This window comes from Rhinatrema bivittatum, chromosome 1 (assembly GCF_901001135.1).
Source record: "Rhinatrema bivittatum chromosome 1, aRhiBiv1.1, whole genome shotgun sequence".
In the NCBI taxonomy this organism is placed as follows: Eukaryota; Metazoa; Chordata; class Amphibia; order Gymnophiona; family Rhinatrematidae; genus Rhinatrema; species Rhinatrema bivittatum.
The window spans coordinates 269,523,632-269,551,049 of NC_042615.1; the positions used below are offsets into that span (position 1 = coordinate 269,523,632).

General features: G+C 45.7%; 1 protein-coding gene across 1 annotated transcript in view; it reads right to left on the reverse strand.

The window, feature by feature from the left end:
- SFXN5 (sideroflexin 5) overlaps positions 1-27,418 on the reverse strand; it is a 932,409-nt gene that overhangs the window by 55,804 nt on the left and 849,187 nt on the right. The window lies entirely within an intron of this gene.

Here is a 27,418-nt window from a genome sequence, read left to right on the forward strand (position 1 = left end):
GGTAGTCCATGTGCACGGAAAAAATGCTGTGTAAAGAGCTGTGCAAGCTCTGGTACAGTAGGAAGTTTAGAGAGTGACACAAAGTGAGTCATCTTTGAGAACCTGTCTACAGTGACCCAGATGACTTGTAGAGAGATGAGTCCAAGGTTCCACTGGTATGGAAAGAGGTTGCAAAAGGCCCCAATAAGGGCTTTTGTCTAGCGTAGGTGGGGCAGGAGCTGACATATGTCCGGACGTCTCGATTGATGTGTGGCCACCAGTAGTAACATGTTAAAAGTTCCAAGGTTCAGGCTCTACCTGGATGCCCCGCCGTTAGGGAGTCATTGCCCAGGAGAGGACTTTCCTCCGCAAACGGATGGGCACAACTGTCTTGCCAGCGGGGACAACTTCAGAGGCGGCAATGCTGACCTTAGCTGGATCTAGGATGTACTGTGGAGAAATGGGTGTATCCTCTGTCTCAGTAGTATGGGAGAGTGGATCCGCACGAAGATTCTTAGATGCTGGCTGGTACCGTAGGGAGAAATTGAAGCGGCTAAAAAACAAGGACCAATGAGCTTTTCTGGGACTCAGGTGTTGGGCTCGACAAAGATATTCCAGATTTTTGTGATACGTATATATCCACCAATTGGATTTTGGGCTCCCTCCAGCCACTGACGCCACTCTTCAAAGGCCAATTTTATGGCTAGGAGTTCCTTATCTCCTATGCCATAATTCCTCTTGGCGTCTGAGAACTTCCGAGAGGAGTAGGAGCAAGAAAGTAACTTGCCTTTGCTAGAAACTTGACTCAGGACAGCCCCCATGGTCAGGTCTGAAGCATCTACTTCCACAACAAAAGGGCACTGAGGATCTGGGTGATGTAGGCAAGAGTCCAAGAGGAAAGCTTGTTTTAGTTCTTCAAAGGCCTGAAATGCTGCTGGTGGCCAATCCTTGGCATTCGCTCCCTTTTGTTGCATCCATCAGTCGCAGACGGCTGCGACTGCTCTGCCTCACCTCTCTTTCAACCTTTTCCTCCTCCCTTGGAAGGATGGCTGCCTCCACTGCTGTTTGCCGATACCCTCGGCGTCTCCGAGCCAGCATGGGCGTCCCCGTCCGCCATGCTTCTTCCTGAGGCCTCCTAGGGCACACGCGCGCACGCTGCCTATGTTTTTGAATACATCATGACGGGAACCTCGGGGGGCGGCCCCACCGCATGCCATCAGTACCTCGAGGTATTTAAACCTCCGCTCCGCTCCAAAACATTGAGTTAGCAAGGACTTTGGTTTGCTACACTGACCGCTTCTAAGCTGCTCGTTTGGATTCCTCACTACTCTCCGGGGTATCTCGCTCCTACAGGAAGCTCTGGGTACCCACTCCTTGGGGGCCTCTCACTTCTACTCGCCCTTCAGGGTAAATCTGCCTAACCTACAGGACACCCGCTCCTCGGAGTTCTCTCTGCTTTCTTTCAGGAACCCTCGGCACTCCTAGGTACCTGCTCCTCGAGGGCCTATTCTGTTCAGGGTAACCTGCACCTCAGACCACGGGTCCTTCTCTCCATTCAACTACCAAAGGGAATTATCAACACTGCTACTCTGGAGTATCACTATGCTCCAGCTCTCTTCATTCCACCCTTCAGGTTCACGGCCTATCCTGCGCTGCGGAACACTACCGGACCTTTGCTACATCTGGGTGAGACCATCTACTATAGAGTCTGAGCTTACTGTGATACAGCTGGACTACAGCACTGTCTGTTCCTTGGGCAAGATTCAATGCATCAACAGCAGTATAATAAAGCTTTCTTTCCTCAGTGTCTGCTTACTAGAGTCTAGCCAATCGTTGTGGTTCCCCATGGGGCCCCTCCCCATGGGAGGAGTCATCGCCACTTCGACCAAGAGTCCACAATATGCCACAAACCCAACCCCTTTTTAGTGAGGGCAGTGAGTGGAGCTACCTTTTGCAAGTAGTGGGGTATGAATTGTCGGTAGAAGTTTGCAAATCCGAGGAAGCGCTGAAGAGCCTTGGTCCCAACTGGGCAGGAACACAGGAACTGGAGAACGCAGGGACAGCAACTAGTTACTTGGAAAGTCGACCTGTTGCCAAGGCAGAGAACATTGATCCAAACTGGGCTTAAATAGCCCGGGTGTCTGACGTCATCTTCGGGGACCGGGCCGAGGTTTCCCGCCATGGCCCCTTTAAATTCCGGTCCAGTGCGAGCGCGTGCGCCTAAGGGGCAGAGCCTAAAGCAGGAAGTCGGAGGCATCTCCCTTGTGGGGAGAATGTCACGGGAAGGCCCTGCCACGGCCCGGAGCTGCGTGGAGGAGACCGCAGCAAGAAGCGAAGAGGAGCAGCAGGTAAGAGGGGCCCCGGCCGTGGCTGCCTGCGGCAGGGGTTCACAACAAATATTACCAAATACATAGGGATCAATGGTAAAAAATGCAAAGAATTCAATTTTTAAAGGTTTTAGGTGCCTAGGTTTTCCAAAATTGACCCTCTTGAAAATTTTTGCATTGCTCGAGCTACATCTTGAAAAGCTAAAATTTTACGATCTAGCAACTGGGTCTCCAGGTTTCTAAACAGGAGTTTGATCAATGGTAAAATTAACAATTAAAGTAGCTGGCTCTATATTCTCAGTATCCTTCTTTTCCACAGCATACGACAAATTCAAAGGATAATTCAGCCTCCAAAGGCTTGGTCAAGCAAATAATAAGCTTTGGATATTTGGGGACAAGACTATTCTGGAATCTATAAAACTTCCATCATATGCCTATCAAAAACAGTAATAGGTATAGCAGTAGACAACTTTGAGAAATTTATAAAATGCAAAGTCCTGTGTCTGATTCCAGTCTCCAAGTTTATAACTTTTGCAGGTATATTTACATTATCATGCACTAAAATATCTCAGCCTCTGTTGTTTTCTTGATAGAAGCTTCTACTAGGGATGTGAATCGTTTTTTGACGATTTTAAAAAATCGTCAGATATTTTTTAAATCGTCAAAAATCGTTAGTGTCGCAATACAATAGAAATTCCCCCGATTTATCGTGAAAAATCGTAAATCGGGGGAGGGGGAGGGCGGGAAAACCGGCACACCAAAACAACCCCTAAACCCACCCCGACCCTTTAAAACAAATCCCTCACCCTCCCGAACCCCCCCAAAATGTTTTAAATTACCTGGTGGTTCAGTGGGGGGGGGGGGGGGGGTCCCGGCGCGATCTCCTGCTCTCGGGCCATCGGCGCCATTTTCGCCGCCACTAATATAAATGGCGCCGATGGCCCGATAAAAAAAACCCCACCCGACCCTTTAAAATTACCCCCTTAGCCTCCCCCACTCTCCCGACCCCCCCAAAACTTTTTACACATACCTGGTGGTCCAAGGGGGCCGCGGGGACCGATCTCCCGTTCCCACGCTATCAGCTGCGCTAAAAAAAATGGTGCCGATGGCCCTTTGCCCTTACCATGTGACAGGGCAAAGGTAGCGCCGGCGCCATTTTGAATATTGGCAATATGGCCCAAGTGAGGGGATCGCTTCCGGACCCCCGCTGGACCCCCAGGGACTTTTGGCCAGCTTGGGGGGCCTCCTGACCCCCACAAAACTTGCCAAAAGTCCAGCGGGGGGTCCGGGAGCGACCTCCTGCACTCCGGCCATATTGCCAGTATTCAAAATGGCGCCGGCGCTACCTTTGCCCTCACAATGTCATAGGAGCGACCTATTATATCATGGCGATATTAAGTCGGCGGTCCTGAAAGTTACAAAAAGTTAAAAAAAAAAAATTGAAGTCGGCCCGCAACTCACAGGTTGAACATTTCAGATGCAAAATTTTGCCGGCGTCCGGTTTCCGAACCCGTGGCTGTCAGCAGGTTTGAGAACCGATGCCGGCAAAATTGAGCGTCGGCTGTCAAACCCGCTGACAGCCGCCGCTCCTGTTCAAAAAGAGGCACTAGGGATGCGCTAGTGTCCCTAGCGCCTCTTTTTCCCTCTTTTTACCACCGGTCCTAATTTGAATACTGAATCGCGCGCACAGGAGAGCGGGCTTTTGCCCGCTCTCCCGCGGACTTTACTGTATCAGGCCGTATATTAGTTTACCAGTTAGCACTATTAAGGCGCTCCAGATTGTGCAGAATGTGGCCACTGGAATTTTGATAGGTGTTTGGCTTAGGGACCATATAACCCCAGTATTGCAATCACGTCATTGGCTCCTGATTACTTAGTAAATAAAATTTAAGCTCACGTCTGTTGTACATAAGGCTTTAAACAATAAAAGGTGAATTTTAAAAGCCCGGCGTGTGCCAAAACCTGGAGATATCTGAATATATTTGTTATGAACTCTGCTGCCTGCGGGTTTCCCCGTGAGCAGACTCACTCACCATGTCGCTGTTCTTCACCCGACGCGGCAGGGACGCTGCTGTCAGGCCTCCTGTGCGGCTGGAGACGCGGTCTCGCCTGCCCCATGTGGCCCGGAGGCCGCCCTGGATCCTCATCTCCTCCGTGGTCGGAGCCGCGGCCTTCCTGCTGTCCTCCGCGGGGCTGGAACCGCTCCTGACGCCATTGCCATCTTCGCGGCACTAGGCTGCAAGCCCCGGTTCCATCCGGCGGCTAGAGCCGCCCCCAGGGCTCCCTGCAGCGGTTGGAGCCGCTGCCGACGTCAGGGCCAGCTCCTCAGGCCCTGCCTGCGTCTGTTCACACAGATGCTGCGCAGGCCGCTGTCCACAGTCCTGCACAGCCCCTGTTTCCTGCTCCTTAGGTGCCGGCGCGTGCCTCTCTGCATGATTTAAAGGAAGTGTGCTGGCCCCACCTTTAATGGGACTTCTTGCTTTAGCCCTATAAAGGGCTGCCCTGTCAGTCTGTTCCTGGCCTTGCATCGATGTGACTTCCCTCTGGAGGCTCCTGCCTGCCAAAGCCTCGTAAGGTCTTCTGTTCTTCGTGGAGCTCCTCGTCTCGTCTGCCTTCGTGCCACGTTTTCATGTCTTGATGTCTTGCCTGAGGTCCCTGACCATGTCCTGATGTTCCGCCATGATCTTCCTCGTCCTGATGTGTCTGCCTGCCAGGATGTTCTTCCCTGCGTCTTCGTCCGGTGCTCTTGAACCTTCTGTACTGCCAGCCGTGATCTCACGGTGACGCTGCTGTGTCTTTGGAGATGCTGGCAGTGGACTCCCGTCCCTGTGCTCCTGAGCCTCCATTCTCGCCAGCCATGACACCGGCTTCGTCATTGGAGTTCCTCTTTGCCTGGACCTGCCCCGCGCTTGTCCCGTTCTCCTCGTGGTCCGTGACCAGCCTCCAAGGGCTGTGTAGGGCGTGCAGTGGGACAGGGTGGTCCGAGACTCAGTCCCGCAGGTGGCCTGAGTAGGGCGCCCTGAGAAACAGTGCAAATGTCCTTCCTCCCAGCTGTTGTCAAGAACCAAGTGTCTTCATCAGTGGTGCCATCGCGCCAACCAAGTGTCTTCATCAGTGGTGCCGTCGCATCAATTAAGTGTCTTGTCTGCGATGCTGTCGCATCGACCATAGTCTTGTCTACGTGTCAAGGTCTCTATCTGCCCTCAACCTCAGGCCAGGCCTGCTGCTCCAATGCCAATCAAGCGGCAGGTCCGAAAGGGCTCGGAACAGTCGGAGGACCGTTCCCCTACCAACATCACATGTTGTTGGCTCTGGGAGCTTGCAGGCCTGGCAGAGGGTAAGACCGTGTTCAGCCATGCTGGAGCATGCCGTCAACCCTCGGCTCGGTCCTGGATTCATCTGGGGTCGGGCTGCTCGCCCATTGCCTGGTCTGGAGGCCAGATCCCAACACCTGGGTCTCAGACTAGGCTAAAGCCCAGACCCAGAAGCCGGAGCCCGAGCTTTATAAGTGTCATCTTCTTCTTTCTTCATCAAAATGATGGCATCCACTGGGAATGCCCTAGTTAATTAACTCTAGTGCCCCTTAGCAGATGGCACCGTTTTGGTGTATGGCAGTTTAAATGAATTGTTGTTCACCAAAACAGTGCCCTTTGCGAGGAGGAAGGCACAAGACTTAATTAACTCTGGTCTGTTCTCAGTGACACCATAATTTTAATGAAGAAAGAAGAGAACTGCATGAATGAGGCCTGGGCTTCAGTCTCTGGATGCGAGCCGGCAAACGCATGCACATGTGCACCTGTGCACCTGTTTCAAAGTTACTGTCTTAAATTTGGTTTTCAGGATATCCAGAATGAACATCCTAGTTATCTTTGCAAGTTTTGATCAGTTAGTTTGAATATTTTGGTCACTCTGAAAATCTGAAAGTCTTGAAGATAGAGTATGGGAACCCAGTATTCTATGCTGATGAATGGTTTTACAGTTCATGTATGCTAATTCAATCTCCTTACCTTTCTGCTTCTGCTCTGAACTATCTGCTGATCTATCCTGAGTTCTCTGATCGCCTTCTCTTTTCTTTTTTGATCTTTTCTTTTTGGTCATCATTGAAGGCTTTTATAACAAGGCAAAGTAGCTCAGTGATCGCCTACTAAAGAGTTCTTAATTTAGAGTGTTCCAATAAAATCTGACAGGTTATATTGCTGAGATGAAAAATGAAAACCTATTAGACTTCCAGTCTCTACACTAATTCCAAATTCTTTTATTTACAATGGGGCGGATTTTAAAAGGAGCGCGAATAGCCTACTTTTGTTTGCGCTCCAGGCGCAAACAAAAGTACGCTGGATTTTAGTAGATACGCGCGGAGCCGCGCGTATCTGCTAAAAACCTGGATCGGCGCGCGCAAGGCTATGGATTTTGTATAGCCGGCGCGCGCCAAGCCGCGCAGCCTACCCCCATTCCCTCCAAGGCCGCTCCGAAATCGGAGCGGCCTCGGAGGGAACTTTCCTTTGCCCTCCCCTCACCTTCCCCTCCCTTCCCCTACCTAACCCACCCGCCCGGCCCTGTCTAAACCCCCCCCTTACCTTTGTCGGGGGATTTACGCCTCCCGGAGGGAGGCGTAAATCTCCGCGCGCCAGCGGGCCTCTTGCGCGCCGGGCTGCGACCTGGGGGCGGGTACGGAGGGCGCGGCCATGCCCCCGGACCGCCCCGGGCCGTAGCCACACCCCTGTACCCGCCCCCAAAACGCTGCCGACACGCCCCCGAAACGCCGCGACGACCGGGCCCGCCTCCGACACGCCCCCCTCGGAGAACCCCGGGACTTACGCGAGTCCCGGGGCTCTGCGCGCGCCGGTAGGCCTATGTAAAATAGGCTTCCCGGCGCGCAGGGCCCTGCTCGCCTAAATCCGCCCGGTTTTGGGCGGATTTAGGCGAGCAGGGCTCTGAAAATCCGCCCCAATGTGTTTGCTTATTAATTGAAATACAATAAATTACAAATTAAGAAATAAAACTTTACAAGTTCAGCAAAAACAATAAAAAATAAATCAAGAACAAAATAAAGGTCGAGTAACAAACAAGAAAAATAAATATAAAACATAACTAGTCAATTCAATGCAAACAAGACAAAATTCAATGAAATAAATGAAATAAATAAAACATCTCAGAAATAAATATTAAAAGATAAGTACAGATAAAATCATCAGAACATCAAGAATTTCTTTAGAATAACTTTTCAAAAATATTACTGTATTACCTGATATTTTAAAACACAGGAACATTTAAAAAAATGTCCTAGGTTTATAAAGATTTTCCAAATTCTCTTAACTTAGGATGAAGAGCAATGTAGTGTATTTGTAATTTCAGAAGGCATTTGACAAAGTCCCTCATGAGAGGCTTCTAAGAAAACTAAAAAGTCATGGGATAAGAGGCGATGTCCTTTCGTGGATTGCAAACTGGTTAAGAGACAGGAAACAGAGAAGAGGACTAAATGGTCAATTTACTCAGTGGAAAAGGGTAAACAGTGGAGTGCCTCAGGGATCTGTACGTGGACCAGTGCTTTTCAATATTTATATAAATGATCTGGAAAGGAATAAGATGAGTGAGGTTATCAAATTTGCGGATGATACAAAATTATTCAGAGTACTTAAATCACAAATGGATTGTGATACATTACAGGAGGACCTTGCAAGACTGGAAGATTGGGCATCCACATGGCAGATGAAATTTAATGTGGACAAGTGCAAGGTGTTGCATATAGAGAAAAATAACCCTTGCTGTTGTTACACGATGTTAGGTTCCATATTAGGAGCTATCACCCAGAAAAAAGATCTAGGCATCATAGTGGATAATACTTTAAAATCATCAGCTCAGTGTACTGCAGCAGTCAAAAAAGCAAACAGAATGTTAGGAATTATTAGGAAGGGAATGGTTAATTAAATGGAAAATGTCATAATGCCTCTATATCACTCCATGGTGAGACCGCACCTTGAATACTGTCTATAATTCTGGTCACCGCATTTCAAAAAAGATATAATTGCGATGGAGAAGGTACAGAGAAGGGCAACCAAAATGATAAAGAGGATGGAACAGCTCCCCTATGAGGAAAGGCTGAAGAGGTTAGGGCTGTGTGTTCAGCTTGCAGAAGAGACAGCTGAGGGGGAATATGATAGAGGTCTTTAAGATCATGAGAGGTCTTGAACGAGTAGATGTGAATCGGTTATTTACACTTTCGACTAGGGGCATTCCATGAGTTAGCAAGTAGCACATTTAAGACTAATCGGAGAACATTCTTTTTCACTCAACGCACAATAAAGCTCTGGAATTTGTTGCCAGAGAATGTGGTTAGTGCAGTTAGTATAGCTGGGTTTAAAAAAGGTTTGGATACGTTCTTGGAGGAGAAGTCCATTAACTGCTATTAATCAAATTTACTTAGGGAATAGCCATTGCTATTAATTGCATCAGTAGCATGGGATCTTCTTAGTGTTTGCGTAATTGCCAGGTTCTTGTGGCCTGGTTTGGCCTCTGTTAGAAACAGGATGCTGGGCTTGATGGACCCTTGGTCTGACCCAGCATGGCAATTTCTTATGTTCTTATCACTTAAAAATTGAAAAATCCTCTTATAATGACCTTGCACAATTGCTGAAGAGAGACCATCATAAAGCTGAACTGTATAAATTAACAGTATCATAATTATGATATAATAATTGGTCTCTAAAATGTTTTGTCTCAGTTTTTGAGATTTTTCAACACAACATGCTAACACATCTATCTGGGTCATTATGCATGTGGTGCCTGTTATTTTTGTGAAATTATTATGCAGGGCAATTCTTCGGTACATCCAAATACAAGTTATAAAATCAAATATAACAATTATACTAACTGTACCATAATTTATGTTATTTCTGCCATCTAGTGTGAATATACTTATATAAATGTAGGGCATAGTAAGCACAATATCAAAACTCGTTTGATCGACCACAAAACTTGTCTCAACACAGACAAAAGCCAAGCACCCATTATATAAAATAAGAACATAAGAAATTGCCATGCTGGGTCAGACCAAGGGTCCATCAAGCCCAGCATCCTGTTTCCAACAGAGGCCAAAACCAGGCCACAAGAACCTGGCAATTACCCAAACACTAAGAAGATCCCATGCTACTGATGCAATTAATAGCAGTGGCTATTCCCTAAGTAAATTTGATTAATAGCCGTTAATGGACTTCTCCTCCAAGAACTTATCCAAACCTTTTTTGAACCCAGCTACACTAACTGCACTAACCACATCCTCTGGCAACAAATTCCAGAGCTTTATTGTGCGTTGAATGAAAAAGAATTTTCTCCGATTAGTCTTAAATGTGCTACTTGCTAACTTCATGGAATGCCCCCTAGTCCTTCTATTGTTCGAAAGTGAAAATAACCGAGTAACATCTACTCGTTCAAGACCTCTCATGTTCTTAAAAACCTCTATCATATCCCCCCTCAGTCGTCTCTTCTCCAAGCTGAACAGCCCTAATCCCTTCAGCCTATCCTCATAGGGAAGCTGTTCCATCCCCTTTATCATTTTGGTTGCCCTTCTCTGTACCTTCTCCATCGCAACTATATCTTTTTTGAGATGCGGCGACCAGAATGGTACACAGTATTCAAGGTGTGGTCTCACTATGGAGCGATACAGAGGCATTATGACATTTTCCGTTCTATTAACCATTCCCTTCCTAACATTGTACACAATTTGGCCATTTGTTTACCCATGTGAAATAGATATTATTGACTCAGTTCTTCCTCATAATAGAGGTGATCAAGATGAGTTATTAAGTAGGCATGAACAATTTTGGATATATAATTTAAATACTGTTTTGCCTGCTGGGTTAACTGATCAGATTGAATGACACACATTAATTTAATTCCATTTCAATCATCACCAGGTTAACGCTCTCCAATCAGAAGGAAGGTGTCATGATTGGAGAGCATCAACCTGGTGCAGAGTGAATTGATCCTGTAGCAAGGACCTGCTCTCCAGGTGGTGCATTGTCCTCTTGAACTGAGGAAGTGTCTCCCAGGGCTTCTGCCAAGGACGGAAGGATCAGTTTGGCCATCATAGCTGGTGATTCAATTATTAGGAATGTAGACAGCTGGGTGGCTGATGGGCATGAGAATCACCTGGTAACATGCCTACCTAGTGCAAAGGTGGCGGACCTCACGTGTCACCTAGATAAGATTTTAGACAGTGCTGGGGAGGAGCCGGCTGTCGTGGTACATGTGGGCACCAACAACATAGGAAAATGAGGGAGGGAGGTTCTGGAAGCCAAATTTAGGTAGAAATCTGAAATCCAGAACCTCCAGGGTAGTGTTCCTGAAATGCTCCCTGTTCCATGCGTAGGTCTCCAGAAGAGGGCAGAGCTCTGGAGTCTCAATGCATGGATAAGATGATGGTGAAAGGAAGAGGGATTCAGTTTTGAAACGTAACTAAGGAAACGTTTGGGGAAGGGGGAGTCTTTTCTGAAGGGACGGACTCCACTTAACCAGGGTGGAACCAGGCTGCTGGCACTAACCTTTAAAAAGGAGATAGAACAGCTTTTAAACTAGAACAAAGGGGAAAGCCGATAGTTGCTCAGAAGTGCATGGTTCGGAGGAAGGTATCTTCAAAGGATACTAATGAGGCATTAGAGTTAGGGCATCCCAGCAGAGAGGTTCCATTAATAATAAAAGTAATTCAATTGTCTATAATTAAAAACTCATTAAATCTAAAAACATCCAGTTTATCCCTGTCAACTGAAAAGCAGAATGTAAATAAAAACAAAAAACACACTTTGAAATGTTTGTATGCTAATGCCAGAACTCTAAGAAGTAAGATGGGAGAATTAGAATGTATAGCAGTGAATGATGACATAGACTTAATTGGCATCTCAAAGACATGGTGGAATTAGGATAACCAATGGGATAGTGCTATACCGGGGTACAAATTATATCGCAATGACAGAGAGGAGCATCTTGGTGGTGGGGTGGCGCTTTATGTTTGGTCTCGGATCATCTCTTTGTTCTTTGGAGTGGCCCCAAAAGGGGTAATATGGCGTCTATAGCCTCCTTCAACGATGGTTGAAGGAGGCTATAAATTCTGCATATTTGTTGCGTGGCAAGCCCTTACCAATGGGTCTTAGGGCACATTCGACACGTTCTCAGGCGACATCCTGGGCTGAATGTCAGCAAATTTTGCCACAGGAGATTTGCAGAGCGGCCACATGGATATCTTTACATAGTTTTACTAGACATTACTATCTGGATGTCCAGGCTCCAGGTGCCGGGGGATTTGGAGAAGGTGTAGTGAGAGCGGGCCTCTCCAGATCCCATCCCAGGTAAGAAAAGCTCTGGTACATCCCAGGAGTCTGGACTGATCCGGGTATGTACAGGGAAAGGAAAATTGGTTCTTACCTGATAATTTTCGTTCCTGTAGTACCAAGGATCAGTCCAGAGTCCTGCCCACTCAGCATATACAGGTAATGGAGAGTCTGCACTGTCAGCAAATTGTATGCTTTCTATCTGCAGATGAATCTTGTTTTTTCATAGTCTTCGGGTTCTGTTCCCAATTGGGATTAGTGATTTAGTTAAAGGTTATACGTTAATGTATATAGTTACTTTGGGTTTTTAAATCCATTCTGCTTTGTGACTGTGCAATACTGATGGGCTATAGGTGGAGCCCTGCTATATATGTCAGAGTCTTTAGAACTTCTCTGTCTCTATCTGCTAGAGGTGGGGGAGCAAAACCCAGGAGTCTGGACTGATCCATGGTACTACAGGAACGAAAATTATCAGGTAAAAACCAATTTTCCTATTTTGATGCCACAAGGTTGTGCCATCAATGTCTTTGAGCATTTCTCAAATAGGATATACAGACAATGTTATTCATTAGAACAATGTTATTAATTAGATTTTAAGCCCTTGATGTAAAATTATTTTTGTCACACTTTGGCAGTATTTACTAATATTTAATTGAGGTGATTGATGATTTTATCAACTAATAATGTTTCAGATTTTGAAAATGGAAGTTACATCATTAACATTTTCAGTCATAAAATATATTGTGTCCTTTATGCAGGTAACACCAAATCATGGCAACAATTAAGAGTCAGTGCCCAACATCATGGTGGTGTTGGAAAATGTAAAAATTAAGAGAAAGGACATGTAAGATTAAGAGACTTGTAAAGATTGTTTCTACATCAGTGGGACCATAATCTTAATCTCTATTCTCAATTTGGGATGTTTAGAGACTGATTCAGAACTGAGCTTTTTCCACACTTAGTATTAGTCTTAGTTTATGTCATCTGGTGTTCATGCAAACTCCAGTATGTGGGTAAAACCATGAGGAAATTAAAAACTCGCCTCATTGAGCACAAAAGCGCTCTAAAATATTTAAAAATGGAAGCACCTCTTGTGCAACGTTGCGTAGAGAAGGGGCATCTTTTTTAAAATTTAAAGTGCACGGTGCTGGAAGTTCTTAAGAAAGATGAACGAGGAGGTAACGCAAATCAGAAATTGTTACAAAAAGAGCAGAGGATGAGAGACAACCTAGGAGAAACAGTTAAAAAAAACCAGGCACTTCTGTTGAAACAGAGTCCAGCATTCCCTTCTTAATCCAGAAGGGTAAAGTAGCCATTTGGCAATCATCACCTGGAGAAAGGGAAGGTCTATATTGCCATTATGGGGTAGATTTTAAAAGGTGTGCACGTGTCCATGTGCGCGTGCTACCTAGCGCACGCACATGCTGATTTTATAACATATGCCGCTGGCACGCACATGTTATAAAATCGTTAGGTCGCATGTACATGCGAGCCAAATTTTGTAATCTGTGTGCGCAAGGGGGGGTAGGTTTTTGCAAACCTCACATGGTAACACATTTTGGTCTTTCCCAGTTGGTCTGCTCCAATTAAGGAGCGGACTGGGAGGGAACTTCCCTATGCCCCCTACCTCACCTTCCTTACCCTACTCTTCCCCTCTCCTCCCCACCCCCTAAATGCTAGATTTTTTTTTAACCTTGTTTCAGCAGCTCCTTTAGGCGCATGGCTGGACCTTTTTGAAAATAGGCTCGGCGCGCACAATGCATATTTGGTTATGTTCCACCGAATAGCCAAGTAAAATTACCTGAGTAACTTTATCCGGATAATTTTCCTACTCCTTGGTTAATTAATAGGGACCTCTACATCTTTATGCAAGACATATTGGAACAGATTTTTAAAAGCTTAGTTGGGATACCCTTGCATAATTTTGGAAATTATACAGTGATACCTGCCTATTTGAAAAATTATCACTGCATACGTGTGTACTTTTACCCATATTAAAAAGATTGTTTTCGGGAGCGAGGAGGGGGGGGGGGCGGGGGTGCTATGCATTGTCATGAGGAGGACCTATATTTGAGTTTTGGCTCAGATTTGCTGCTTCCCAGGTTGGCTGGGGCTGGAGGTGCTGAGGAGTAAGTGGCCAAAGCAAGCGCCAGATTTAGGATTATGGCACCCACAGACAGGGGACTTGGGGGGTTGGGGGGGGGGGAGGAGATTTGACTCTAGAAATCAAATAGCAGAAAGGGGAGTCTCGGATTTTGGGCATCTTCAGAATTTAGTGCCTGTGTCGCCTGCTCCTAAATCTAGCTCTGGCCAAAGTCCCTGGATGGAGAGGGAGCCCTGGTCATTGAACAATGGTAAATTTGGAATTAGGCCCAATAATTGCAGGATTTCGGAAGGGGACCTGGTACATGGCCCCCAGTCAAGGTTTGTCACTGCAATGACTGGAAAAAAAGTTGAGAACAGCTATAATACCTACAGTACCTGAATGTAAACCGATGTGATATCTCAGATCGAATGTCGGTATATAAAATAATAAATAAAATAATAAATAGATAAATAAATAATGTCGGGGAAAAATTCCTCGGCAATTGTAAATGAAGGCTCCTGGTGCCAGATCCCAATCCCAATTATGATTGAGGTGGACATCAACAGAAACAGGAACAAACTGCTGGATCCAAAAAAAAAAAAAAAAAAGTTCAAATGTAAGCATGTATTTCCTGCTGTGCAATTCCATTTACAAATATATGAGATATCAGATATGCAGGGACTTTTGTACCAGCGTACGTTTTTGCGAATTTTCAGACACACTAGCAGGTTAGTTTCTTTTTAAAAATGTGCTAAAACTCCCGCATGTTCACTCGTACCTTCATATTTTGCTATGAGGTGCCTTTCTGAAAAGTGCCCTGATCACCTTTCTGTCCTCATCTGAAACTGGAAGATTATAATAAATGTTATTTCACCTGCGCTTCCATGACAGCAGCGCCCAAACTTTGAAATCTGTTACTGTGACAAACGTCGGTGGTACTTACTTCTCAAGAGTATAGACTGTTACATTTTCAGTGTTAGAAATAGTATTGTTCCTCACAACCAAGGTTCTGATATAAATGAAATGGGCTGAATATAGCTCTGGCCGCAACCTTTACAAGCAAGGATGTCTGTTTGTAAATTTAGTCTAACCCAGGTAACAGCATGCTAACAAGAAGATAGCAGGGAGAGCTTTTAAGCAGAGTCCCTGACCTAGTGAAATATATCTCTAGAGGGGAACAAAGACCCTCATCCTGATACCTTCATGAAAACGCCTCTCACTGGTGCCCAGTGTGTGAATAAGGTCTTGTTCACCCTACATCTCTTCCCTATGGTGGAAGGCATGTCTCCTCTAATCAGCCACAGACAGGGCTAATTGGGGTGATAAGGAGCTGGCTCTGAGCGCTGGCATGGGCTGAACGAACAAATGGTGTGGTGGTCACAGCTGGGACTGTGTAGACGAGACAGAAAGAAAAAGACGAAGAAACCAAAGGAGGAGGAATTGAGTGAGAAAGAGAATCCAAGTAAGAAAAAAAAAAAAAAAGGAAAAAGTGGAAGAGAAGGTGGGAAAGTAAGGTTTTCGGGTTTGACGAGTTCAAGGCATCCTTAGCCCCATTTTGTGAGAGAAATGGATAGGTTTACTTTTTGGTTGATTTGTGTCTGACTGAGAGCAATCCTGTGCACACCAGTAGAAGAAAAGCAGTTTAGAAAGCAGATGCTTTGTTTGTGGCTGCTAATCATTTCTATCCCGACTCTCAGAAAGGTGTTAAAAGGAATGTGCTCCTGGGGGAGGGGGGAGACAGGTCTAGGCTTTTTGCCAGAGTCTCTTCCTATAGAATAAATGTGGTGAAGAGCAGAGTGCATGGATTAGGCACAAAGCTAGTCTTTAAATTATAAAAAGGCACTGATCAATTAGAGGGCTGGAACCAGAGGGTTACATTATATTTGATTCATTCACTGCAGGGAGCAGTCAACTCCACCATGCCATGGACATATTTAGCTATAAATTATAATGAAATAATGTGAAATGTTGCTTTTGCCTTGCTGTTCTTCCTCCCTAATAAATACAATTAACATTATAAATTATTCAGAAATTAAAACAAACAAAAACATTACAAACTGGAGTTGTTATCTTGCCAGTTCTGCTTTCAGACTTACACTTTTAATCAAGTAGTGCTCAATTTCCCACTCTCTGCTTTTGAGAAAAAAAGGCACATCTGATGCATTTTAATGGGGCATTCAATAAGTGCTAGTAATTTAATGTCACATGATTCAGATTGCAGTTACAATAACGTAAATATTTCTTTTTTGTATTTAATATCATTTTCATTTCTGAGGTGTTAGTAATTAGATGGGGATGGGCATACTTTCCCCAACTATAGTCAGCGCTTCAAAAATTGTTTTTGAATAACTCAAGCCATCTTTAATCCAGCTCACGATAGTGTGTTACAAAAAGCCTTATGATGGGTTAATTTTTAATTTAAAACAATTTTTATTGTTTTATAACAAGAGTACAATAAATACAGAGTGGCGGATTCCTGAACCACTCTCCAATAACAAGGAGACATAACCAGACAGTACATTCCCCTCCCACCCAATCCCAACCCTCTGGAGGCAAGGAAAAGTCCAGTGTCCACGTGTGATAGAGTAACTTCCACCTCATAAAGCATGTGAGAAACCTCCATAGAAGTGTCAACTGTATGTCACTCATTGAGAATAGAATTACGAGAATGTTGTGGTAGAGATTGTAACTAATAGTCCCAGATGTCTAAGAATCGTTTCTTATGACGGGGAGAGAATCGCATCACGGCCGAATCCAAGAGCATCATACGATGAAAATTGTTGCGCCAGCTCCAGTAGGATGGGGGTAGATTCTCGCTCCAATTCACCATGGTGACCTTCTTAACCACTAAACAGGCTTTGTGAATAAGCAGTCGAGATCCCAAACCTCGTATCCGTAGAGGAGAAATGCAACCAAAAAGTAGCCACAAGGGTGAGAATGGGATGTGCACTCCCAGTAAAGTTTCAAGATAATGAACCACCCCAGTCCAAAGACTATGTATAGCAGGGCATGCCCAAAAAGCATGGGACAGCGTGCCAGGAGAGCACCCACATCTCGCATACGCAGGGGATGGTGAAAGTTGTAAATGGAAGGCCCCTTGTGCCGAGATATATCCCTGACGCAAAAATTTATATTGTATTTCTCTGAAATAAGAATTCACCGAGAGTTGGGATACTCGTTTAAAACAAGCTTTAAGTATAGACACCGTGACTGTGAAGACCCCATCTCCATTCCATCTGTCAACCAAAGTAGTACAGGAATCCTGAACCGTCAATTGTTTAAGGAGTTTATAATACTGCGATAGCGAAGGTATCGTGTCTTTCTCAAAGAAAAGATACTGTCTAGGGATTGAAAATGAGAGGCTTGTCTAGCAGGGGAGGGAAGAGAGCCAACATAATGTTGAAGCTGTAAGTAGGGGAAGACTTCCTTAGCAGATAGGGCATAAATCTCCCAAAGTTCTGAGAAAGGTAGCATCTGACGCTCTGGCGTCAGCACATGACCCAACAAATGAATCCCCTTGGTGCCCCACCTTTGAAACATAGCTGATTGTGATCCAGGAGAAAAATCCGGATTCCCCTGAATGGGCAAAAAATTGGCACAGACACGATTTATCTGTAACAAGCGTGTGAGTCTCAGCCAAGAAGATCGGCTGGGCCGAGTGAGAACATTCTGCACCAGAAATGTTGGGAGGGAAGTGGCTGGAGATTGCAGAACTTATTTAAGGGAAAGGGGAGTAGCCAATTCCTTATCTGCGGGGAGATTAATAACAGTGGACGAGTCCAACAGCCAATCTCTCATTACTCGAAGATTACTGGACAAGTTATAAAGTGCCAGGTCAGGGACACCCAATCCCCCCTACCCCAATGCTCCCTCAACCAGGCCAAGGGGATCTGAGCCTCCCCCCCCACCAGTAAAACTGTCGCTGGGCTTTATCTAGCTGCTGCAGCTCTACCCTACGCAGCTGCAAGGGCAAATTCTGAAAAAGGTACAGCCATCTAGGCAAAATGCTCATTTTAAACAGGTAAACTCTGCCCCCGAAAGATAATGGTAAATGGGTCCAAGTGAACAACTTGTCTTGGGTGCTTTGCAATAATGGAGACACATTTAACTTATATAAATGCGAAAGTATACGAGGAATGGTGATCCCAAGATAAGTAAATGAGGTATCTGCCCATGTAAGTGGAAAGTCTTCCCCCCAGTCTTGCTGCAAAGTCCCTGGAAATGCCAAGGCCATAGACTTAAGCAAATTCAAGCGGAAACCATAGAATATCCCAAATGCCCAAATATGTTGAAGCAGGGTTTGTAGGGACTTACGGGGATCCGTGAGGAAGACAAAATGTCATCCGCAAATGCAGCGTATTTAAATGTGGTTGATTGTAACCGTAAACCTTTGATTTCCTTTGCCAATTGAATTGTTTGCAGTAAAGGTTCAAGCTGGAGGACAAATAGTAGTGGGGAAAGAGGGCAGCCCTGTCTGGTGCCCCGGGTAACAGGAAAGGTTTCAGATTTTGAACCATTCGCTATGACAGTGGCTTCTGGAGCCTGATAAAGAAGCCGAACCACATTGAAAAACAATTCCTCAAAGCCCATTCGATGTAACACATAAAAGAGATACTCCACTTGACCCTGCCAAACGCTTTTTCAGTGTCAAAGCTGACAGCGAGGAAGGAGGCATCCATCTGCTGGCACATTACCATGGCAGCGAGCACTTTGCGAATGTTAGTTAATGCATATCTCTTCTGGACAAAACCCACTTGATCTAAACCAATGAGAGACGGGAGTATCTCAGACAGTCAGTCTGCCATGATTTGGCAAAAAGCTTTTGGTCAAAATTCAAAAGCGATATAGGCTGATAAGACTCAGGTAGTAATGGATCCTTCCCCTGCTTATGAATGAGAGTAATATTAGCCGTGTTAGTGTGAGCAGGGAAGGATCCAGTCATTAATAGGTCTGAAATGATACTTACCAAAGGGGGCCCCACCAGGTCCAAAATGCACTTGTAAAATTCCGCACCATACCCATCCGGCCCAGGTGCTTTAAGAGCCTTGGCCTTCTTAATCACCGAGGTGACTTCATCCAGTGTAACTGGCATATTTAGAAAGATGCTTTGTGTCTGGGTGAGACGGGGAAAATTCAGGCATGCGCAAAAACGTGCGCACGCTTCACTATCCCATCCCTCAGTGGTGTAAAGATTGCTGTAAAAATCTCGGAAGCAGTGTAGGATATCTGCTGTGTCCGTAAGAATCTAACCAACAGGAGAGCATAAAGCTGGGATGTAATGTGAACCACAAGCAGTGCGTACCAAATTAGCAATCATCTTACCGGCTTTATTACTATGCTGATAGAGCTTATACTGATAATAGAGAAAGCTCTTCCAGGCTCGCTGGTGCAATAAAGTATTTAACTCCCCCTGTATTGAAAAAAAACTGCATTGTAGCTCTGTGGGAATTAGAACAGTTCAAAGTGCTCCTTGCCCTATTCAATTGATTAGTTAATGTCAAAATTCTGTGATCAATAGCTTTCTTCCGATGAGTCATATAAGAAATAATATCCCCCCTCAAGACGGCTTTAGCAGTATACCAAAACAGAACTGGGGTCGCTGCGTGCTGGGCATTGAGAGTTGCAAAATCCCTCCAGCGAGCGCGCAGATATTCCTGAAATTTAACATCATTGGCTAAGTAAAATGGAAAGCGCCAGTGAAAAGTGGTAGAGTTGGAAGTGCCAAGGAGCAAGTCTAAACACACTGGGGCATGGTCAGAGATGACAATTTCATCATTGGCCACTGCGCGTACCTGAGATACGGGAGATATGAGTAAAATCTTTCTCGCCAGGGTGCAGAACCCTCCATATATCCACCAGGTGCAGGGATTGTTCCAGAAATGAGGGGCCCTTGCCATAACCAGTTTGAGAGCCCGATGGAGGGATTTATCAAGCTGGGCATCTCGAATTGTGTTAAAGTCCCCTCCCACGATCAGACAATCCTCCCCATAAGGTAGTAACAATTGATAGATCTCCCGAAAGAAGCTGGGACTGTAATTGTTAGGGGCGTAAATATTACACAGAATCATCTTAGTCTGCTGTAAGTTGTCCATCAAAATAATATAGTGCCCTAAGGGGTCTTTAATCATAGTAGTAACCCGAAAGGGTACATATTTATTAATCCAGATTACTACTCCAGCCGATTTGGTGGTACCCGAGGCTAATAGACCTCTCCTCCCCAGCATCTGCTTAATTTATCATGCTCTGTGTCAGTAAGATGGGTTTCTTATAAAAATGCAATGCTCGCCCACTTTCGTTTGAGAAGCGAGTGAATCTTAGATCTTTTAATAGGTGAACTTATCCCACAAACATTCCAAGTAATTAATCCAGTAACATTACTAGAGACACATGAAAAAGAAGTTTCTCCAAAAAAGATAATTCAATATAATACTGGCAACAATGAAAGTGTTACTGACCTAAAAAGGTCCTACTCTGTAGTATCTTGATGTGCTGAACACGAATATGACCATGAAAAGTTTTTATTGGCTCTTGTTTTGAAGATATTTAATATAGTTCACTTTCTATGTTTAGTCATGTAAATTTATCCAGTAGGACTGTAAATAAGCCTAGAATGATGTAATATTGCATCATATTGCATAATACCATCATGCACACATCATCCAGAGTTTATTACATCATTTTCTGATGCAATGCAGTTCGACTGCCATGCTGCTGCTGAGTAAGCTGACGTCAGCAGTGTACAAACGGTATGGTTTAATATTACAAAAAGGATACGGAAAAGAAGCACAAACACCCAAGTTTTGCGGTTCAAAAACACGGACTTTGATGAAATGGGGAAGTACCTGGAGGAAGAACTGAAAGGCTGGGAGAACGAGAGAGATGTGGATCAACAGTGGACCAATCTAAAAGGAGCAATTACCAAGGCAACTAATCTATATGTTAGAAAAGTAAAGAAAAGCAAAAGACAAAAGAAACCTATCTGGTTCTCAAAGGAGGTGGCTGACAAAATAAAGGCTAAAAGAACAGCGTTCAAGAAATCTAAAAGATCCCAAAGGGAGGAGCACAAAGAAGAATATCTGGTAGAACTAAGGGAGACAAAGAAATTAATCAAGACGGCAAAAAGTGAAGCGGAAGAGAGGATTGCCAAGGAGGTAAAGAGAGGTAACAAAACATTTTTCAGATACATTAGTGAAAAGAGAAAAGTTCAAAGTGGTATAGTGAAATTGAAAGGTGGAAAGGATCAATGTGTGGAGAGAGATGAAGAAATGGCAGAAATATTAAATGAATACTTCTGTTCTGTGTTCACTAAGGAGGACCCTGGAGAAGGACCTAGTTAACAAGAAACTGGAGGGGAGTGGAGTAGATGTAACTCCATTTACAGTAGAAAATGTATGGGAAGAGCTGGAGAAACTGAAAGTGGACAAAGCCATGGGGCCTGATGAGGTTCATCCCAGGATACTGAGGGAGCTCAGAGATGTGCTGGCGGGTCTGCTGTGTGACCTGTTCAATAGATCCCTAGAAACGGGAGTGGTGCCGAGTGATTGGAGAAGAGCGGTGGTGGTCCCGCTTCACAAGAGTGGGAACAGAGAAGAGGCTGGTAACTACAGACCGGCTAGCCTCACTTCGGTGGTGGGAAAAGTAATGGAGTCACTGTTGAAAGAGAGAATAGTGAACTATCTACAGTCGGGAGAATTGCTGGACCAGAGGCAGCATGGATTCACCAGAGGAAGATCCTGTCAGACAAATCTGATAGACTTTTTTGACTGGGTAATCAAGGAATTGGATCAAGGAAGAGCACTCAATGTCATCTACTTGGATTTCAGCAAAGCTTTTGATACGGTCCCGCACAGGAGACTGGTGAATAAAATAAAAAGCTTAGGAGTGAGTGCCGAGGTGGTGGCCTGGATTGCAAACTGGTTGACGGACAGAAGACAATGTGTGATGGTAAATGGAACTCTCTCTGAAGAGAGAGCGGTTTTAAGCGGTGTACCGCAGGGATCGGTGTTGCGACCTGTCCTGTTCAATATCTTTGTGAGCGACATTGCGGACGGGATAGAAGGTAAGGTTTGTCTTTTTGCGGATGACACTAAGATCTGCAACAGAGTAGACACGCCGGAAGGAGTGGAGAGAATGAGATGGGATTTAAGGAAGCTGGAAGAGTGGTCGAAGATATGGCAGCTGAGATTCAATGCCAAGAAGTGCAGAGTCATGCATATGGGGAGTGGAAATCCGAAAGAACTGTATTCGATGGGGGGAGAAGGTCTAATGTACACGGAGCAGGAGAGAGACCTTGGGGTGATAGTGTCTAATGATCTGAAGTCGGCGAAACAATGTGACAAGGCGATAGCTAAAGCCAGAAGAATGCTGGGCTGCATTGAGAGAGGAATATCGAGTAAGAAAAGGGAAGTGATTATCCCCTTGTACAAGTCCTTGGTGAGGCCTCACCTGGAATACTATGTTCAGTTCTGGAGACCGTATCTCCGAAGAGACAGAGACAAGATGGAGGCGGTTCAGAGAAGGGCGACCAAAAAGGTGGAGGGTCTTCATCGAATGACATACGAGGAGAGATTGAAGAATCTAAATATGTACACCCTGGAAGAAAGGAGGAGCAGGGGTGATATGATTCAGACTTTCAGATACTTGAAAGGTTTTAATGATCCAAAGACAACGACAAACCTTTTCCGTCAGAAACAAATCAGAGGAACCAGAGGTCACGAGCTGAGGCTCGAGGGAGGAAAACTAAGAACCAATGTCAGGAAGTATTTCTTCACGGAGAGAGTGGTGGATGCCTGGAATGCCCTTCCGGAGGAAGTGGTGAAGACCCGAACTGAGAAGGACTTCAAAGGGGCATGGGATAAACACTGTGGATCCATCAAGTCTAGAGGCCGTGAATGAAGAAGGGGTGGCTCACATACAGTATGCCGAACAAGCAGCAGCCCTCAAAATAGAAGGGCTCAGAATAGAAGAACAACAGGAAGCCGCTGCTGCCACAGCTGCCGCCACAGCCGCCACAGAAGTGCGCAGAAAGGCTGAGCTAGAGATCGCCTTAGACCTGTTGCAGTAAAAGGGAGAAGCAGCAGCCCTTGAAGCCCAATTTAAAGGTCTTGTTGTGGGGGGAGGGGAGTTGTCACAGCCACAAAAAGTAGCGGACGCAGGGATCAATAACTGGGGCCCGCAAGGCCAGGGGTGGGAGGAGGCAGCAGAACACTGCACGGAGCGGCAGTAGCCACAGATGCATTCACGGAGCGGGATGCCAGAGGTCGGTGTTCCACCTTCACGGAGCGGAAGGCTGGAGTGGCATTCACGGAGCGGGATGCCAATGGTATACCACCTTCACAGAGAGGAAGGATGGAGGGCTGCCATCTCCAAAAAAAAAAAGCAGAGGGGTGGGTAAGAGTATGTAAAATTACCGGTGAGGACATAGGCTATAGGTATTGCCAATTATTAGGCTTGTTCAATATTTGTTGATTGTTAATGTGGCTCGTGAGAATGAGGGCTACTACCTGTACATACACATGGTTAATGAGACTCCATCATTGCTCTAGGCTTCAACAGCAAGAGGAAATGTGGAAGAAAAAAAAAAGGATTTGCATTCACAAAAAAGCGAGGTGTAGCTTGCTTGTTACGGCGGTTACTTCCCCAAAACCAAATAAGCCGATACTTTACTTTCAATACATATCCAGCATAGCTCTCTGCTTCAGTGGCAGGGGAGAAAGTCTAATACTTCACTTTCAACGCATAGCTCTCTGCTTCAATGGCAGGGGGAATGTGGAAAAGAGAAATCTGTATATGGACAACAACCAACAAGGTCTGAATTACATTGTCTGAGTGGACAAAGGCATGGGTATAGCCAGCTTATTGCTGCGGTTACTACCCCTAATTAAGCTAGATATTCACTTGGATGCGGTTCCGGCACTGCTCTCTACATTGGTGGTGGGGTGGAGGGGAAATGGAACTAAGGGGTACTAAAAGCCAGGCGTAACAAGTATGAGAAAAAAAAAGAATGCATGGCTTGCTGGGCAGACTGGATGGGCCGTTTGGTCTTCTTCTGCCGTTATTTCTATGTTTTTATACTATATAAAGCCCAGTCAGAAAGGGTGAGCATTTGAAATATTCATGCTGGCTGACTACTGCTGGACACTCCGCAGAGATGCTCCCGAACAGGTGTACAAGAGACAAGCAAAGAAATCTAAGACGTAGTCTATGACCTCATTTTTCAAACGGTATTATCCGTAGGTCTCCTACTATTGGCATACAATTCAAGATGTAATTATATTATTGCATATTACAAAAAAACCAGAGCCAATTTTGCATTTTCACAGTCACATTCATGTTTAGCACATGGAAATGTATAAGAATTGACTAATTTCATTTCCGTAACATGACTTTTGTGAAAATTTGTTGCCCAGTGTAATCTGCAGCGGAGGCCCTCCTAGCTGAGACCTCCAGCCGCAAAGCACTCGGCACCTGAGTGATATAAGAGTGGCATAGAAACATTCCTGAGGTAAAATCACACAGTGGACAAGATATATACAGACCCATTCCCCAAAGGCCCCAACCCTCCCAACTGCAACCCCCCCTAACTCCGTACTCCCCCGTATGGAAGCATGATCCTAACTATACCTTGAGAACACTACCATGCTGGCCAATCCCGCCCCCCCCCCCCCCCCCCCATTCAAACCCCATCTGCATCCAAGAAAGGATATATAGCAGGATGAGGAATGTATACATTCAAAGAAACCAAAAAGAAAACCCTTGCATGAGTTAATAGTCAAAGCCAAGATAATATGTGAATACCCCTGAAATGTGGGAAAAGGAAACCACCTACATGAGGGATATGAACAATCATAACCCCACAAATCCATGAGAGATATAAGTGATTATAACCCCACAGTTTCTCAGAGTAGGTGTAAGGTTGTCCAGTACTCTATGAAGCTGAAAAGGGAAAGAAAAAAAAACCTTGTCCTGCAGATCTCATGAGCAACCTTCAAAACAAAATGAAGCCGTGTAAGCATGCTAAGGACTATTAAGAATTTATCCAACCAGTTGAATGAACACTCTCCAGAGACGTCGCAGCATAAACTGAGGAAGGGCCACTCTAAAAAGCCCTGTAACTTCATCTCTTCAAGAAAGGTAAGTCTGCTATGTAAAAAAAGGAGGTCCTGTGAAAAATAGAATGCTGAACCGCAACAGGCCCGGGGAGTTGCATCAAATATAACTAGGAAAGAAGAACCAGCAGTTTCTGACTCAAGAACCCAAGAGCCAATCATGGCCATTAACAGTCCTTGTGAAGGATAAAAAAGGCATCACTGAATGTAGAAACAGTCAACAGTATCCGGGCGCTGTCCGAATGGGGGAATCAAAGCAAGTAAATCAAGACTCCCACCACTAAGCTAGTCAGGTTTCGATCCGGCTGCGTCGGGCCCTGGTTCCTTCAGTAAGATTTTAGCTTCCTGTGGTGTATTGTACTACGAAACTCCAGCATCAGTTTGCACCCACAATCGAGCTGGGTAGAGCAGGGTGGCCCAGACGCCCTGGGCCAATAACTGGGAGCAAATAGGCGCCATAGCCCGTCTCTGAGCCGAACTGCCATGGAGAAATCTTGAAACACGAGCACCCTGGCATTATCATATTTTAGCGCTTTCCCTTTGCGCATCGCATTCAATATTTCCTGTTTGTGCATAAATGTTGAGATTACTTACTTGATAATCTCCATTTCCTTAGTGTATGCAGATGGACTCAAAACAAGTGGGTATAGTGTGCTCGTGCTAGCAGTTGGAGACGGATCTGACGTCAGCACGGGTACATATACCCCCACAGGAAGTGTAGCAATTCAGTAATCTTCCTTGCAAAAGCTTTTATGGATATATGTGTGACTGACCGATCGTTTAAATGAACAGGATTACCCTGACCAATTGATGGTAGCTGGAGACCGCCAGTGTTCTCAACCGGAAGGCATCGACACCCGGCAGGGTAGAAGCCCTATATAAGCAAACATGGCGTACCGTGAGTCGGCGAATCCCCATGTATACCGGCAGCCGGGCGGGATGCTGAGTCCATCTGCATACACTAAGGAAAAGGAGATTATCAGGTAAGTAATCTCAACATTTCCTAGCGTGTAGCAGATGGACTCAAAACAAGTTGGATGTACAAAAGCTACTCCCGGACTGGGTGGGAGGCTGCCCGAGGTCTGTTTAGGATTGCCCTCGCAAATGCTGTGTCCTCCCTGGCCTGAACGTCCAGACGGTAGAATCTGGAGAAGGTATGGAGGGAGGACCACGTCGCCGCTTTACATATCTCTGCAGGCGACAGCATCCTAGTTTCTGCCCAAGAGGCTGCTTGCGCTCTGGTAGAATGAGCCTTGACCTGTAGAGGTGGTGGTTTTCCCGCCTCTACGTAGGCCGCCTTTATAACTTCTTTGATTCAGCGGGCGATGGTTGGCCGTGAGGCCGCTTCTCCTTGCTTCTTCCCGCTGTGAAGGACGAACAGATGGTCCGTCTTTCGTACTGCTTCTGACATTTCCAGGTATCTGGCCAGTATTCTGCCGATGTCGAGATGACGCAGTATTTGACCTTCTTCTGACTTCTTCAAACCTTCCGTGGTTGGCAAGGATATGGTTTGGTTGAGGTGAAATTGTGAGACTACTTTGGGTAAGAAGGAAGGAACCGTGCGAAGATGGATAGCCTCTGGAGTGATTCTGAGGAACGGATCACGGAAGGACAGTGCTTGTAGCTCTGAGATGCGGCGTGCTGAACATACCGCCAGCAAGAACACCATCTTCAAGGTCAACAAACGGAGACACAGGCCTCGAAGGGGTCTGAAGGTGGATCCCGCTAGAAATTCCAACACTAGGTTGAGGTTCCACAGGGCACTGGCCACTTCAGTGGCGGACGAATGTGTTTGACTCCTTTCAGGAAATGTGAGACATCTGGGTGTTTGGCAATGGTGTTGCCGTCACTCCTGGGACCGTAGCAAGACAGCGCTGCTACCTGAACTTTGATGGAGCTGAGGGACAGACCCTTCTGAATTCCATCTTGTAGGAAGTCCAAAATGATAGGAATCTTAGCGGCATGTGAATTGGTGCTGCCAGAGTCGCACCAGGCTTCAAAAACTCTCCAGATCCTTATATATGTCAGGGATGTGGAGAACTTGCGTGCTCGGAGGAGTGTATCTATTACAAGCCCCGAGTATCCTCGTTTCTTCAATCTAGCCCTCTCAAGGGCCAGACCATAAGAGAGAATTGAGCTGGATCCTCGTGGAGGATGGGACCTTGCCGCAGCAGGTCCCTGTGTGGAGGCAGGGGAAGTGGATTCCCTGCCAGTAGTCTTCTCATGTCTGCGTACCAGGGTCTTCTTGGCCAGTCCGGTGCCACTAGAAGAACTAGACCTCTGTGCCGCTGAATCTTGTGTATAATGGCGCCCAGCAGGGGCCATGGAGGAAAGGCATATAACAGGATCCCCTGAGGCCATGGCTGTACCAGGGCATCGATCTCCTGGGATAGAGGATCCCGCCTGCGGCTGAAATATCTGGGTACTTGAGCGTTGGACCTGTCTGCTAGTAGGTCCAAGCCCGGCATCCCCCACTGATCCACAATCATCTGGAAAGCTGTGGGCGACAGCTGCCATTCCCCTGGCTTTAGGCTTTCTCTGCTGAGGAAGTCTGCCATGGTGTTGTCCTTCCCGGCGATGTGGACGGCGGAGATG